Source organism: Orycteropus afer, unplaced genomic scaffold, assembly GCF_000298275.1.
Source record: "Orycteropus afer afer isolate SDZICR_OR568_19922 unplaced genomic scaffold, OryAfe1.0 scaffold00169, whole genome shotgun sequence".
NCBI lineage: Eukaryota > Metazoa > Chordata > Mammalia > Tubulidentata > Orycteropodidae > Orycteropus > Orycteropus afer.
Window position 1 is genome coordinate 4,261,820 of NW_006921756.1, and position 17,789 is coordinate 4,279,608.

Here is a 17,789-nt window from a genome sequence, read left to right on the forward strand (position 1 = left end):
AGGTTGGGCAATCTACATCCATAGTGATACCACCTCAGAAACCCAAGGAGGGATAGCTATGAATCAGATCAGACTCTAGGCCAGTGGTTGCATTTTGTGTTGTCTTTTTAATGACCTTTTGCTTTCTTCATGTATGATGTCTTTCTGTGACTCAGCTGGTCTTTGGTCATTTGGGTTCAATGTGTCAAATCTATTCTTCAGCTGGTCTCTAAATTCAGGTGGGATACACTCAAGGTCATATTTTGGCTATCATGGACTTGTTTGAATTTTTTTTCAGTTGTAACTTAAAGTTGCACATGAACAGTTAATGGTCTAGTCCACCGTTGGCCCCTGGCCTTATTCTGACTGGTCATATCAAGCTTCCCCATCATCTATTTCCACAGAGTTATAGTCAATTTGATTCCTGTATATTCCATCTGGTTCAGACCACCTGTATCATCTCCATTTATGTTGTCTAAAGAAGGTATTTGCAATGAGTAAGTAGTTGGTCTTGCAAAATTGTATCATGCAATCTCTGGCATCATTTCTATCACCAATGCCATAGTTTCCAACTACTGTTGCTTTTTCTTATTTCCAACTTCCACATTCCAATCACTAGTAATTATCAGTACCTCTTTTTTAAAAATATATTTAGTTGAAATATAATTTATATACAGTGAATACAGAAAACTACAGTGATATGTGTTAATGCTTTTTTTTTTTTTTTTTGCAGTGTTCCCTCCCCTCCCCTCCTACCCCGGTAACCAACAAAAAAAGTTTCCTTCCATATATAAACATTTCCTTGACATTTTATAGTAATGAACTAATACCATATTTGTCTTTTTGTGATTGACTTATTTCACTCAGAATAATGTCCTCCAAGTTCATCCATGTTATACGGTGTTTTGTAGATTCTACATTATTCTTTAATGTTGCATAGTATTCCATTTTGTGTATGTACCATAGTTTGGCTATCCGTTCTTCTGTTGATGAGAACCTAGGTTGTTTCCATCTTTTTGCTATTGTAAATAGTGCTGCGATGAACATGGGTGTGCATATATCTGTTCCTGTCCTGGCTCTCACTTCTTTAGGATTTATACCTAGTAGTGGAATTGCTGGGTCAAATAGTGTTTCTAATTCCAGCTTTTTAAGGAATTGTCATACTGCTTTCCACAGTGGTTGTATCATTTTACAGTCCCACCAGTAGTGTATGAGAGTCCCAGTCTCTCCACAACCTTGCCAGCATTTGTTATTTTCTGTCTCGTTGAACTTTGCCATTAGTGCTGGGGCAAGATGATATGTCATTATTCTGATTTTCATCTCTCTAATGGTTAATAATCAGAGCATTTCTTCATGTATTTGCTGGCCACCTGAATATCCTCTCTGGGGAAGTGTCTATTCATGTTTTCTGCCCATTTTTTAATTGCATTGTTAATCTTTTTGCTGTTGAGGTGCTGGAGTTTTCTATAAAGTTTAGAGATAAGTCCCTTGTCAGATATGTTGTTGCCAAATAGTTTTCCCAATCTGTGGGTTCTCTTTTGACACTTTTGGAGAAGTCTTTGGAAGCACATAAAAGTTTAATTTTTAGAAGGTCCTGTTCATCTAGTTTATCTTCAGCTGCTTGTGCCTTTTGGGTTATGTTTGACAGTTTAATTATGCCATAAATTGGGGCCCCTAAATTTGTCCCTATCTCTTCCTTGAGGAACTTTATAGTTTTAGGTTTCACATTTAAGTCTTTGATCCATCTGGAGTTAGTTTTTGTATATGATGTGAGGTATGGATCTTGTTTCATTTTTCTGCAAATGTATATCCAATTTTGCCAGCATCATTTGTTAAAGAGACCATCTCTTCCCCATGTAATGGATTTCAGTCCTTTGTCAAAGATCAGCTGACCATACATAGGTCAATGGATCTATTTCTGGGTTCTCAATTCTGTCCCACTGGTCTATGTGTCTGTCTTGTACCAGTACCTGGCTCTTTTGACTACTGTGACTGTGTAGAAGATTTTGAGATCTGGGTGTGTGAGACTTCCTACTTTGTTCTTCTTCTTCAGTAGTGCTTTGCTTATTTGAGGTCTCTTTCCTTTCCATAAAAAGGTAGTGATTGTTTCTACCATATCCTTAAAGAAGGCTGATGGGATCTGGACTGGGATGCATTAAATGTATAGATTGCTTTAGGTAATATTGACATTTTCACATTGTTCAATCTTCCTATCCATGACCATGGTGTGTTCTTCCATTTATATAGATCTTTTATGGTTTCTTGGAGTAGTATTTATAGTTTTCTTTTTACAGTTCTTTTGTGTCCCTAGTGAGATTTATTCCCAAGTATTTTATTATTTTTTTTTGATAGCTACTGTAAATGGTATTGATTTCCTTATTTCTTTTTCAGCAATCTCTTCGCTGGTGTAGAGGAATCCCACTGATTTTTGTATGTTGATCTTGTTTCCTGCCACTATGCTAAATCTCTCAATTTGTTTCAATAGTTTTCTTGTTGAGTCTCTTGGATTTTTTATGTATAGGCTCATACCATCAGAAAATAGGGATATTTTGACTTCTTCCTTACCAAATTGGATGTCTTTGATTTCCCTTTCTTGCCTTATTGCCCTGACTAGGACTTCCAATACAATGTACCAGTACATCTTGATTGTATGTTTGGTCAGTTTCAGACTGCGGAAGTTGGTAAAATCTTTAATTTCTTCATCTTTGGCTTTAGTGGTTGGTGTATAAATTTAAATAATATTAGTGTTAATTGTTCTTTCTTGTAGACCAATGGATAATATCCTATCACTGAGAGCACTCTACTTCAGGATAGATCTTGAAATGTTCTTTTTGATGATGAATTCAATGCCATTCCTCTTCAATTTGCCATTCCTGGCATAGTAGATGATATAATTGATTCACAATGGCAATACCAGTCCATTTTCCCTCACTAAAGCCTTGGATGTTGATCTTTGTGTGTTCCATTTCATTTTTTAAAAAACTTTCCTAGATTCATAGTTTTTACATTTAAATTCCAATTATTAATGGATATTTGCAGCTGTTTCCTCTCATTTTGAATCATGCCACATTAGCAGATGAAAGTCTCAAAAGCTTTACTCCATCCACATCATTAACATTGACTCTACTTTGAGGAGGCAACTCTTCCCCAGTTGTATTTTGAGTGCCTTCCAACCTGAGGGCCTTGTCTTCTGGTACTATATCAGACAGCATTTCCCTGCTATTCATTAAGTTTTCAGTGGCCAATTTTTTCAGAAGTGCACTAGGCCGTGCCTTACTTCTTAGTCTTTCTTAGTCTGGAAGCTCTGCTGAAACCTGTGCATCATGGGTGACCCTTCCAATATTTGAAATACCAGTGGCATTGCTTCCAGCATCACAGCAACATGCAAGCCATTAGAGTAAGTAAAACTGACAGACAAGTAGTGGATCCATAGCACTGGAGTTCCCAAGAAGTGCCTCAGGGATCCTACTGTTCCTTTTCCTTTCCCACTCTTCCCCAAAGCTCAGAGCCCCATTGCTCTTGAGGAACAGAGACACTGAACTTCAAATCTTTGACTCATAAGACATAGGTATTCTGGATTCTGAGTGGGAGATCACTACAGAGCCCTGCTCATCCAGCCAGTCTTTGAGCAAGAATGCTGCTCACTGAAACCTCAGGCAGCAGATAGCTGTGGTCCAGACATGGAGAGACATCATTTTCTCTAGCAGAGGGAGGAGCCCATGGTTTTCCCATCATTCTGTGGGCCATTTTCCAGGCTGATGTTCAGAGTCCAACTCTGGCATCAGGAAGTGTTGATTTCATGATCCTGCCTTTTATGCTTGTCTCCCCAAACATGGAACCTCTGCACTCCTCTAGATCTTGCATCCCACACCCAATGGTGCTGTCCTCACAGCGTATTCTGGCTGACCTCAAGGAGCTGCTTCCCTCACTGGACCACTTTCTCATCTTCTGTCAACTATATGCTGAATCATGATTTTGAAAATCCCACCCATGGTGCAGAGTACCGAGACTTTGCCTGAGTCATGGTGGTAGACTGATCTTGATCTGGGCCCCTGGCTGAACCTTGATACTCTGTACTTGGAGAGAGTGGAACAATGGAGCCAAATCTTTTGTCCATGAAGCACCTTTAATCTGTGAATCTATGAAATCCCTGCATATTCTTAGTTAGAACTTGAAAAAGGAAATAGCCTTGTTTTTGTTCAGGAAAACATGACATCAAAATTCCATAATGAAAGACTTTTAGCATGACCATTAGATGTGTAAGACTCTAAACTCAAAGTCAAGGCAGGAAGAATTTGTCCTCATAGTTCAGGAATGATGGGAGAGGCCTACCTTGGTGTTCACCTCTGGGACTCTTGGGGGAGTCTGAAGATTTTGGCTCTAGGTTTGTGGAGTTGGGGCCCTTAATTTTGGTTGCTGGGTTTTATTACCTGAGGTGTGTGTTTTGACTTGCATGTCTGTGGGTCAGTGTGTGAGTGTGTGCAAGTGTGAAAATGTGCATGTGGTAAGTAATGTGTGCTTGTGGGTGATGTGGGCTGTGTGTAGAGTGTGTGGTGGTATATGGGTGTGTGTGGGGTAGTATGAGTCACGGAAGCCTGTGTGTGGGAGGTGACCTCAGAAGATCTTGGAACTCTCTGGGTGTTAAAGGGCTCCCCAGGAGTTTGTTGTGGGTTTGTCAAGGACTATGTGAATGTGGACTGAGTAGCAAAGCTGGGTGGAACCTGATTAGGATACTAAACAAAATTCGAGAAACATATGACCTTCTAAATCGTCCCAGAGCTGAGGTTTGGGCTGATAAAAAGGCAGCAGTTGGAAAACAGGTCATCAAATGAGACCATTTCTGGTCTACTTTTTGCTTTAAAAAGATACCAGCCCCAAATGATAGTGCAACTGATACAAAAGATCCAGCATTCTAGTATAGACATCTATCCCAATGGAGTGAAGGGCAGGAAGCTGGTCATGCAGCCATGCACCTCACCTGTCTCTCAGCCCAGCAACCCCCACGGGCAGGCCTTTGGGTGATGCTGAGATTTGGTGGACTCTCCAGTGAAAAAAACATGGGCCTAGGAGCAATAGGGATCTGTGTTCAAATCTCAGCTTTGCTATTCACTAGGTAGGTACATGACTTTGGGAAAGTCTATATCTTCTCTAGGAGCTCTGGTGGTGTAGTGCCTAAGGCATTTGACTGCTAACCAGAAGGCTGTCAGTTTAAACCCACTCCTTGGAAGGAAGATTAGGCAATCTACTTCTGTAGAGACACCACCACGGAAACCCAAGGAGGGGTTTGTATGTGTCGGATCTGGCTCGACAGCAGTGAGTTTTTTTTTTTGTTGTTGTTGTTCTCTGCCTTAGTTTTCTTATCTGTAGCTAAGCATCTCCATCATTATTTATCTCCATTCACTATTTATGTATCTTACAGGGTTATTGAGGGAATTTGAGGACACAGTACATAGTAATAAATTAACAAATAGGCACTTACTCACTGAGCTGGCTCTTCTTATCTCCCCCATCCCTCCTTGACACTCCCCAATCCATTCTGTTCCCTGCCCTGTGTCCCATAAAGTTGACTCTATGGTCTACATCACCTGGACTCCCTTGTCCTATGACTTCCTGTTGTGTTCAGCCAATGGAAGACTCCATCAATAAATGGAGGGCAGATGGAGAAGCTGTGTGTTCATTGCTCCATCCCCTGCTCACTTCCTGATGGGTTTGACTTTGGTTATGGCTGTGTACTTCCATGGCCACAGCTCCTGTGGGCAGCCCTTCTCCCACAGCTATTGCTCTCACCAGTAACACCCTTTAGGGAACAGTAGTGGTAATAGCCAATCCTTGGATACTTCACCATCTCATGTTGATTTCCTTAACACTGCCCACACTTCTGTAAATAGCTCTTCATTAAATTTTCTCCAATTAACCCTCTGATGGAAGCATGTCTTTCCAGTTAAGAATCTAACAGACACTTTCACTCATTAATCATCTTGATTTGATCTAGTATTTTATCCCAATAGGGTGCTACAGAAAGAGTTGAACTCATTGGATTTGTGTGAGCTCAGATTGTTAAACATCTCATTTTGCCAATATGAGAAAAATGAGGTCCAAAGTAAGAACAGGACAAAGTCATATCATACAGTAAGAGAATGATCTTAAAGAATGAAATCTTGGGGCTCCTACCTCCCAATCCTCCTTACCCAACTGATAATAGCTTCAGCCTTTTCTAAGAAACATGTATGTGTTGTTTCTTAACTGCATTATGGGTCTGATCTCTGACAGTATTTCTGATTAATTAAAGCACAAATCTTGACATATATTCTAAACATCCCCAGGGCCTCATACAGCTCTTTTCACATAATAGACATGCAATACATGTTTCGTATATTTAACAAACATTTCTGAGTACTTATTATCATTTGTTGAGAGCTTCCTAGGTGTTAAACACTACTTTATATACATTTTCTCATCTAATTCCCATTTTACGGATAAGGAATCTGAAGCACAGAGAGGTTAATAAATTTCCCAAAGCCATAGAGCTAGTACATGTCAGAGGTGGGGATCGCTTAAACACTTTTCTTTCCTGCCTCTCTACAATGTATCAAGGTCTATATCAGATGCTGGGGATGCAAAGGTTTATCACACAAAGGTCTCTGTTCTCAGGGAGGTCATGATCAAGTGAGCAGATGTGTCTGAACAGATATTCTCCAAAAACCAAACTCACTGTCATCAAGTCAATTCTGACTCATAGCTACCTCACAGGGTTTCTAAGACTGTAAACCTTTATAGAAGCAGACTGCCTCATCTTTCTCTTCTGGAGCAGCTAGTGGGTTTGATCTGCTGACCTTTTGGTTAGCAGCCAATCCCTCAACCACAGCACAACCAGAGCTCCTTGAACAGACATTCTAGGGACACAAAAATCCAAACACATTGCTTGATATCCTCCAAGATGACAAAATAACATGGGGTACTGGATTCCTTCCCCAAACCCAGCCCTGGGGATAATTTAGAGAGATAAATTTCAGATCACAAAAACTATAAGTAATCCCTTGGGGATACAGAAGGTGGTCTCAGGGAAATGAGGGGTGTAGATGGTAGCTTGAAATAGAGGAGTACAGGGGCCATGGATGGGGACAGGTACCCACACTGCCATTGATGGGTGACTTTCCATCATGTTACCACAGCAGGGTAGAAAATACTAGTGACTGTGATAATAATGCACATAGGGAATGGGTCACCACCTGAGCATTTCATCTCCCCAGTTCCTACTGGTTCTTGTCCTGAGACCTAAGTGATTGCACCTGAGGGAGAGATAGCTTTTGGTAAGTAATAGTTCAAGCTCTCCTAATTGGAAGTGTGATAGGCGACAAGGAGAAGTGCTTTGGTCCAGATTATAGCACTTGGAGCTTTCCTCACATGTGAGTCATGTATTTCTTCCTTATATTTCTACTCCAAAGTTACCAGGATTGACACATGCTGGGACCTAGGCTTCCCTCATTCCATCCAGGTATATAGTATAAACCAAAAGAGTTGATACTTTCAGCTCTAATGAATCACTTGAAGAAAGTGAACATTTAAAACTGGATAACCTATAACAGAAAAGCAGAGTTAATGGACCAAGAGGAGCAAGAATTTAAAATAAGGACAATAAGTATCCCATAAGAGATAAAGTGGGATATTAGAGACAGATCTAAGTGATCATAGAGGAGAAACAAAGAGAGATCCTGGATATGAGAGAGTTTATCACCAAAACTGTTACTGAAGAAATTTTAAGGGTTGTAGTTTTGGAAGAAAGATATTGAACTCAAAAAGGAGAATGATACAAAAAGGAATATGAGGTAAAGAGAGGTAAACATGAGAGCAAATATAAGCAAATACTGGCTGTATCAAACCATAATGATATAGTATTAAGAATAGTGCTCATGTGGGAGAGGCATAAATGACAGCAGAACTGAAATACTGGAGAATAGATCATTTAAGATGAAAGGAAGAATGATTCAAGATGAAGCATTCAAAGGTCCTGGTACTATTGGGGAGGAGGAAAAATACTGTCTAATTTTAGAATTTGTTAAGTGTGCATGTCAGCATCTTAAAGATAACTACTTGTTGTTGTTGTTGTTAGGTGCTGTCGAGTCATCTCCGACTCATAGTGACCCTATGCACAGCAGAATGAGACACTGCCCAGTCCTGCCCCAGCTCCACAATCCTTGCTATGCGTGAGCCCATCACCACAGCCCCTGTGTCAATCCATCTCGTTGAGGGCCTTTCCCCCTTACCAAGCATGACATCCTTCTCCAGGGAGTGGTTCTTTCTGACAACATGACCAAAGTAGGTGAGATGAAGTCTGGCCATTCTTGCCTCCAAGGAGCCTTCCGGCTGCACTTCTTCCAGGACAGATTTGTTAGATCTTTTAGCAGTCCATGGTAATTTACATAAGCTTTATTGGTTTTGCTTATCTAGAGAACCTAGCCTAAGATACCGTGAGACAAGAAGAAATGGATAAGTCCCAACTACTATTACTGAACATTTTGGCAAAGGACCCAATAGCTGAATCTGGATCAAAAGTAAGAAAATGTGAAACAGAATATAAAATTCCTATGGAAACTAAACTTACTGGAGCCATTGACACTGAGGAAACCCAAAATCTAGTGCCCTGAAATAAACTTTAATCCTTGATCTAAAACTATCCCATGAAGTCATCTGTAAACATAACAATTTAGCTCAATTAATAAAGAATGTTGGCCTTGAACATTTTTTTCTTAATTATCTATATATGATCAAACTAACAACAGTAAATCTAAGACACCGATGAGAACTTTAAGGGGCATCTAAACAGATGAGAACTTTAAGGAGCATACAGAGTAAATGTTACTGGTGGTGAAACAATATGGGGAGAGATGATGAGAATGGTGACAAATGTGAAAACCTATTACATTGATCTGCACATCTAGAAATTGATGAATGGGTATATGTTTTACTGGGTATATTTACACTAAAAAATTTAGATAAATAAAATTTGAAAAATGTGTAAAAGAAAAAGAACAGTTAAGAAATAATTGAAGAAAAGAACAAAGTGATGAGGTTGGCCTAGCAAAAAGTAAGATTTATTTTAAAGCCTTAGTAATGAAGACATTGTGTACATCTGGAACAGATATGGTTGTGTAAATCAGCATTTTTCTCCTTCTCTTACAAATCATCCAAAAGCAACAAAAAAAGAAAAAAAAAAATGAAAAACTAAACTCTACTTTTGGCAAAACTTGAGGACAAGCATTATCAAAAACTCACCAAGAATCTGAGATTAGGAAGAAAACTTACAGGAGGAAATGAAGAGAAAGAAAATCAGAGAAAAATTTCTTTGATAAGGTAGTTAGGCATAAATATCATTCCTAAATATAAGAGTGCCTAAAGCATTTGAGGGTTTTTTTTCCTCCAAATTTTTATCCAAACCAACCAACCGACCAAACAAACAAAAAAACACCAAACTCACTGCCGTCAAGTCAAATATGACTCAAAGTGAACCCTCCTTGGGTTCCTGAGGTGGTATCAGTACCGAAGTAAATTGCCCAACCTTCTTTCTGAGGACTGGCTGATGGGTTTGAACCACCAGCCTTCTGGTTATCAGTCAAATGCCTTAGGCACAATGCTACCAGACATATCTCTATGTAAATAGATTGCCCAATCTTCCTTCTGAGGAGTGACTGGTGGGTTTGAAATGCCAGCCTTATGGGTATATTCAGAGATGCAAAAACTATCTCTTGTTCTCAAAAACTGGTGCAATAAATGTAGTGAGGTGGGCTTCAGAGAAAAGCCTTTCTGAACCTGATTTGTTTGAAATAAGTGGAGGAGGCAGCACTGCACAAAGAATCGCAAAGATGAGCCTCATTTCAGAAGCAGCTTGTTCCTGTGGTGGCAGAGAAGAGATTCTCTTCTTATGACAACCAGCAAGTCTGGGATTCTATCTTGCTGCCCTCTTTTTTTCCCCTTAATAAAGCCCTCTCTCATCAGTCAGTAGATGTTAGTTCAGGAAAACTTGACTATCTTAATGCTACCAAGGATCTTCAGTGGTATTACAAGAAGTATTAACAAGAAGCTAACAAATTATCAATATAAAGAGACTACAAGAAAGCATCAATATAAAGATTGATATAGAAAAAGGGAAGAAAATATTCAGACAAATTTATTAAGGGACAAAGAGTCCTCCTTTGAGAAAGTTTGCCACTTAGCAGATGAAACTTAAGACCAAACATTTTATCATAAATTTAAAAAATCTTAGAAGAAATTGCCTTTATGAAATAAGACAATAAAACAAAGATGAAAGAACCCAGGGAAGAAAGGGTGAAATAACAGAAGGAAATCATTAAAAAAAAAAAAAATTTTAAAAAGAGCAGAAATGAAGTCAAGTTAAAAAAAGAATAATGGAAAATGGGCATTGAGAACAACACAATAAAAGAGCTACATGATAAAAATAAGAAAAGCAAACAAAATGAAACAGAAATAAAAATATTTAGAAAGAAGACTGCCATTGAGTTGGATCTGACTCATAGCGACCACTTCTTTGGTTTCCTAGGAGGTATCACTATGGAAGTAGATTGCCCAACCTTCCTTCCGAGGAGTGGCTTGGTGAGCTTGAAGCTCCAGCCTTCTGGTTAGCAGTCAAGTGCCTTAGACACTACACCACCAGAGCTCCTAATAAAGAAAATACACAATGTAAATGAAAGACAATGAAAATCTACTTCTCCATCTTTGGAGTCTACAAAAATGTCAGGAGTTCAAACCCACCAGCAGTTCCATGGGAGAAAGACATGGCAGTCTGTTCCTATAAAGATTACAGCCTTGGAAACTACCCTGTGAGGCAGTTCTACTTTGTCCTATAGGGTCGCTATCAGTCCTAATCAACTCAATGGTAATGGATTTATGCATAAAATAATATAGCACCAACATTCATAAAACCAAAAGAACAAGACATACAAGGAAAAATAAACCATAAGTACACAGATTTAACTCAATACTCTTAGTGCATGATAAGGCAAGTATATAAGAAAATAGTAAATTTCTCCATATCTTCATCAATACCTGTTGTTTTCCTTTATTTTAAACCATAGTCATCTTAGTGGGGGTGAAGTGATATCTCACTGTTGTTTTGATTTACATTTCCCTAATGACTAATGACATTGAGTATCTTTTCTTTTGTTTGTTGGCCATTTGTATTTCTTCTCTGGTGAAATATCTATTCAAGTCATTTGCCCATTTTTAAAAATTAGGGTGTTGTCTTTTTGTTAAGTTGTAAGAATTCTTTACATATTCTGTATATTATACCCCTATCAGATATATAGGAAGTCTGGTAGCATAGTGCCTAAGGCACTTGACTGCTAACCAGAAGGCTGGCGGTTCAAACCCATCAGCCACTCCTCGGAAGGAAGGTTGGGCAATCTACTTCCGTAGTGATACCACCTCAGAAACCCAAGAAGGGGTCACTATGAGTCAGGTCCGACTCAAGGGCACATAGCAACAACAACAATTAGATATACGGTTCCAAAATATTTTCTCCAAACCTATAGGTTGTGTCTCCACTTTGCTAATAAATCCTTTGATGAACAAAAGTTTTAAATTTAGATGAAGTCTAGTTTGTCTACTTTGTCTTTTGCTGTTTGTACTTTTGTTCTCATATTTAAGAATTCATTGATATAAATTAAGTCCTACATTGTCTTCTAAGTTTTATAGTTTTAGTTCTTACATCAAAGGAGCCTGGTGGTACCATTCCATGGTTAAGGAAGATGGAAAAACTTGGAAATGAATGGTGGTAATGGTTGCACAACATGATGAACAAAATGTCACTGAATTTTACGTGTGAAAAATGTTGAAATGGCAAATATTTTGTGATCTACATATTTACCAAAATAAAAAATCATCTTAAGTAGAGATGACTAAATGTAACTTTTAAATCTACATTTGAAAAACAGAATGGTGAAGTATCCACTTCTTTTAATGCAATTACCTGTAAAATAGTCAGGAAATTTAAAGCTAGGTCACAAGAAAACCTTGATAACATTTTTTTTTAAGTGAAAAGAGTATGGAAAGCATTTTCTGGTTGCATTAAGTTTAGATTAGAAATTAATACTAAAATTCAAAAATGAAGATGCTCTTCTACCTGGAAATTAAAAACAAACAAACAAACACAAAACAATAACAAAAGCCTTGATAAAAAAGGAAATAAAAATGCAAATTGCAGAATATTTAGTAATTGATGCTGATGAAAACAACATATCAGAACCTATGGCATACATAGTTAAGTTGGTGCTCCTAGGTCAGTACTGCTTGTAAGTGAGTAGGTAAGTTAGATAGAAGACTTATTTTCTAGTGTTGTTGTTGTTATATGCCATCGAATTGGCCCCAACTCATAGCAACCCCTCCTTCAGTTTCTGAGGCTGTATCACTACAGAAGTAGGAATGCCTAACCTTCCTTCCGAGGAGTGGCTGGTGGGTTTGAACTGCCAGCCTTCTGGTTAGCAGTCAAGTGCCTTAGGCACTATGCTACCAGAGCTCCTTATTTTCTAATACCTATCCTTTAATCAGCAATAAGGAGTCCCTGGGTGCTTCAAAAAGTAGCTCACTTGCTTGGCTGGTAACCAAAAGGTTGGAGGTTTGAGACCACTCAGGCGTGCCTCAGAAGGAAGGCCTGGTAACCTACTTTTGAAAAATTGGCCATTGAATGTCCTATGGAGTACAGTTCTACTCTGACACACATGGGGTCGTCATGAGTCAGAACTGACTTGATGACAACTGGTTTACTGGTAATCAAAAAATAAAATGATATTTTGACCTCCATTTGCTTTACTTTCAATTGGCTGAGAAGATTATTACTTGGTAGGCTGCATTGCTACCTCAATACTACCTACTGATGCAAAGATATGAAAGAAAAATAATTAGAGACATAACAACTGGAAAGCAAAAATGTAAGGTTATCACTATTTGCAGATAATTATAATCCTGGTTAATCCTGGTAAAGTAGAAGAACCAACTGAAAAACTACTAGAAACAGTAAAATAATTTAGTAAGGTAGATACACAAAGTTGTTATTTTCATATATAAATATAACCATCTGGAAGATATAATAAAAGATCTCATTTACAAGAAGAACAATGTTAACAACAAAATAAACTACCTAACAATAAAGTTAACATATAGGAGCCAGACCAATGCAAAGAAAATGTTGAAACATTTGTGAAGAACACAAAAGAAGACTTGAATAAATGAGAAGACCATTATTTTTGGCTAGGAAGACTCATCATCATAAAGATGTCAATTCTCCCTAACTTAATTTCTAAATTTAATGTGATCCCAATAAAATACCAAAAGTTTTTTTTTTTTTTAAGCTAGACAAGCTGATTCTAAAGTTCATGTGAAAAAATAAAGAAACAAAAACATTCAGGAAAATTCTAAAAGGAAGCATAACAACAGGGGACTAGTATTATCTCTACCAGATATTAAAACATGTTAAAAGTTTCAATAATTGCAACAGTGTGGAACAAATGCATGAATAGAGAGACAGGCCATTCAGCCATAATAGAAAGTCCAGAAATAGAACTGTATACACATATGGGAGTTTAATATATGGGAAAAAAAGAAAGAACGAATGAACTGGCTTCTAAAATCAGTGGGGAAAATGATTAAGTATTTAATAACTACTGTTGGGGGTCACTGATTGATAGAAAATACATAGAATTGGTATATATATATATATATATTGAGAAGTATTTTACATATTTTTTTTACATATTGGTAAATTGGTAGAAATACACAGAAAAAAGATAAAGGTGAGTTCATACGTCACACCATACACCAATATAAATTCCAAATGGATCAAATATTTCAAAGCAAAAAATAATGTTACAAATATGCTAGAACAAAACATAGGAGAATCCTTTTATAATCTTAGGATAGGGAAGAGCTTCTAAACATGACTCAAAATCAAGAAGCATTAGGTGAAAAAGAATAGAAAAATTAAACTACATTAAAGAAATCTTTATGCCAACATACTAACTAATTCAAAAGATTACTGAATAACTGAGAAATAATATTTAATACTTATATTGCATATTTGATACTTACATTGCACTGGGCACAGGGTGGGGTGGGGTGAGTTTGGAGCAGTTTTAAGGGAGGCCAGGAAGTGAGCAGAGCAGTTTGGAACAACTAAGGGAGACGAACTTCTCTGTCTGTTTGTCATTAAGTTTGGTGGCTTGCATCTTGCTACGAGACTGGAGGATATGCCACAAGTGTTGTAAATGCCAGTAAGATTATCCTTAAGGTGGGCAGGTTTCAGTGGAGCTTCCAGACTGAGTAGGAAAAAGGGAGAGGCCATCCACTTCTCAAAGAATTGGCCAATGAAAACCTTATGAATAGCAGTGAAACACTGTCTGATATATTATTGGAAAACTTTATGAGTAGCCCTGAAACATTGCCCAATATAGTGCCAGAAAATAAGCCCCTCAGGTTGGAAGGCACTCAAAACATGACTGGGGAAGAGTTCCTCAGAGTAGAGATGACTTTAATGATATGGATGGAGTAAAGATTTCAGGACCTCCAATTGCTGACGTGGCACAACTCAAAATAAGAAGAAACAGCTGCAAACATCCATTAAAAATCAGAACATAGAATATACGAAGTATGAATCTAGGAAATATGGAATGCATAAACATCGATATCCTAGGCATTAGTGAGCTGAAATAGACTGGTTTTGGCCATTTTGAATCAGATAAACATATGATCTACTATGCTGGGAATGATAAATTAAAGAGGAATGCCATGGTATTCATCATCACAAAGAATGTTTAAAGATCTATCCTGAAGTCCAATGCTGTAAGTGATAGGTTAATATCTATACACCTACAAGGAAGACCAGTTAATAGTACTATTATTCAAATTTATGCACCAACCACCAAAGCCAAAGATGAGGAAATTGAAGATTTTTACCAACTTCTGCAGTCTGAAATTGACCAAACATGTAATCAAGGTATGTTGATTATCATTGGTGATTAGAATGCAAAAGTTGGAATCACTGCTAGTTGGAAAATATGACCTTGGTGATAGAAATAATGCTGGAGATCACATGACAGAATTTTACAAGACCAACAACTTATTCATTGCAAATACTTTTTTCAACAGAAATGGCGGCTATACATGTGGACTTCTCCAGGTGGAGTACATACACAGGAATCAGATTGACTAAATGTGTGGCAAGAGGCAATGGAGAAGTTCAATATCTTCAGCCAAAACAAGGCCAGGAGCTGATTGTGAAACAGACTCTCATATGTATTGAAGCTGAAGTTGAAGACAATTAAAAGAAGTCCACAAGAGCCAAAATATGACTTTGCTTATACTCCTCCTGAATTTAGAGACCATGTAAAGAATAGATTTGATGCACTGAACACCAATGACTGAAAACCAGAGGAATTGTGGAATGACATCAAGAACATCATCCATGAAGAAAGCAAAAGGTCATTAGAAAGACAGGAAAGAAAGAAAAGACCAAAATGGATGTCAGAAGAAACTCTGACAGTTGTCCTTGAATGGAGAGTAGCTAAAGCAAATAGAAGAAATGACAACATAAAAGAGCTGAACAGATTTCAAAGAGCAGCTTAAGAAGACAAAGTCAATTATTATAATGAAATGTGCAAAGACTTGGAGTTAAAAAACCAAAAGAGAAGAACATGTTTGGCATTTCTCAAGCTGAAAGAACTGAAGAAAAATTTTAAGCTTCAAGTGGCACAGGACTGGGCTGTGTTTCACTCTATTGTACCTAAGGTCGCTATGAGTTGGAGCTGACTCCCCGGCACCTAACAACAACAACAACAACATATTGCATCAAAACATTAGTTTCCCTAAAATGATCCTAGAAACCAATGAGATAAAGAACCAAGAGTGAAATAGAAATGTAGGCAAAGGTTATGAACAAGATTCTATTAGCAATATAACGAATGATGCAGGAAACATCAAAAGAAGCTGGAAGGAATACAGAGTCACTGTACCAAAAGGAATTGGTTGATGTTCATCCATTTCAGGAGGTGGCATATGATCAAGAACCAATGGTACTGAAGGAAGAAGTCGAGGCTGCACTGAAGGAATTGGTGAAAAACCTGACTCCAGGAATTGGTGGAATATCCATTGAGATGTTTCAACAAACAGATGCTGTGCTGGAGATGGTTGACTATGCCAAGAGATTTGGAAGAGAGCTTGCTGGCCAACTGAATGGAAGAGATCCATATTTGTACACATTCCAAAGAAAGGTGATCCCGCGGAATGTAGAAATTATCGAACAATATCATTAATATCACATGCAAGCAAAATCTTACTGAAGATAATTCAAAAATGGTTGCAGCAGTATATTAACAGAGAAGTTCCAGAAGTGCAAGCTGGATTCAGAAGAGGATGTGGAATGAGGGACATCATTGCTGCTGTCAGAAGGATCTTGGCTCAAAACAAAGAATACCAGAAAGATGTTTACTTATGCTTTGACTATGCAAAAGCATTCGATTGTGTGGATCATATAAAATTGTGGACAACATTGAGAAGAATGGGAATTTTAGAACACTTAATTGTTCTCGTGAGGAACCTGTACATAGACCAGGAGGCTGTCATATGAACAGAACGAGGGACACTACATGGTTTAAAATTGAGCAGGGAGTGTGTCAGGGGTGTATTCATTCACCATACTTATTCAATTTGTATGCTGAACAAATAATCTGAGAAGCTGGATTACATAAAGAAGAATGGGGCATCAGGATTGGAGGAAGACTATTAACAACCTGTGATACCCAGACAACACAATTTTGTTGCTGGAAGTGAGGATGACTTGAAGCATTTATTGATGAAGATTGAAGACTACAGTCTGCAGGATGGATTACATCTCAATATAAAGAAAACAAAAATCCTCACAACTTGACCAATAAGCAGCATCACAATAAAAGGAGAAAAGTTTGAAGCTGTCAAAGACTTCATATTACTTGGTTCTACAATCAACACCAATGGAAGCAGCAGTCAAGACAACAGATGACGTATAGCACTGGGCAAATCTTCTGCAAAGGACCTCTTTCAAGTGCTAAAGAGCAAAGATGTCTCCTTGAAGACTAAGGTGCACCTAATCCAAGCCATGGTATTTAAATGCCTCATATGCATGTGAGAGCTGGACAATGAATAAGGAAGACCGAAGAAGAGTTGATACTTTTGAGTTGTGGTGTTGGTGAAGAATACTGAGAGAACCATGGCCTGCTAAAAGAACTAACACATCTGTCCTGAAAGAAGTGCAGCCAGAATGCCCCTTGGAAGTGAAAATGGCCAGACTTCATCTCATCTACGTTGGGCATGTTGTCAGAAGGAACCATTCCCTTGAGAAGGATATCATACTTGGTAGAGTGGAGGGTCAATGAAAAGGGGAAGACCTTCAACAAGATGGATTGACACAGTGGCTGTAATGATGGGCTCAGGTATAGCAAGGATTGTGAGGTTGGCACCTGACAGGGTTGTGTTTCATTCTGTTGTACATAAGGTAGCTATGAGATGGAGCTGACTCAATGGTACCTAACAACAACAACAACATATTGCATCAAAAGACTAATTTCTCTAAAATGGTCCTAGAAATGAATGAGATAAAGAATCAAGAGTGAAATAGAAATGTAGGCAAAAGATATGAACAAATTGTTCAGAAAAGGATTTTACTTCACTCATAATAAAAGAAACAGATATTAAAAGTATACCAAAATACCTTTTTCCACCTGTCAGATTGATTTAAAAAAAATAAAATCTAATAGTTTGAAAGCACACTC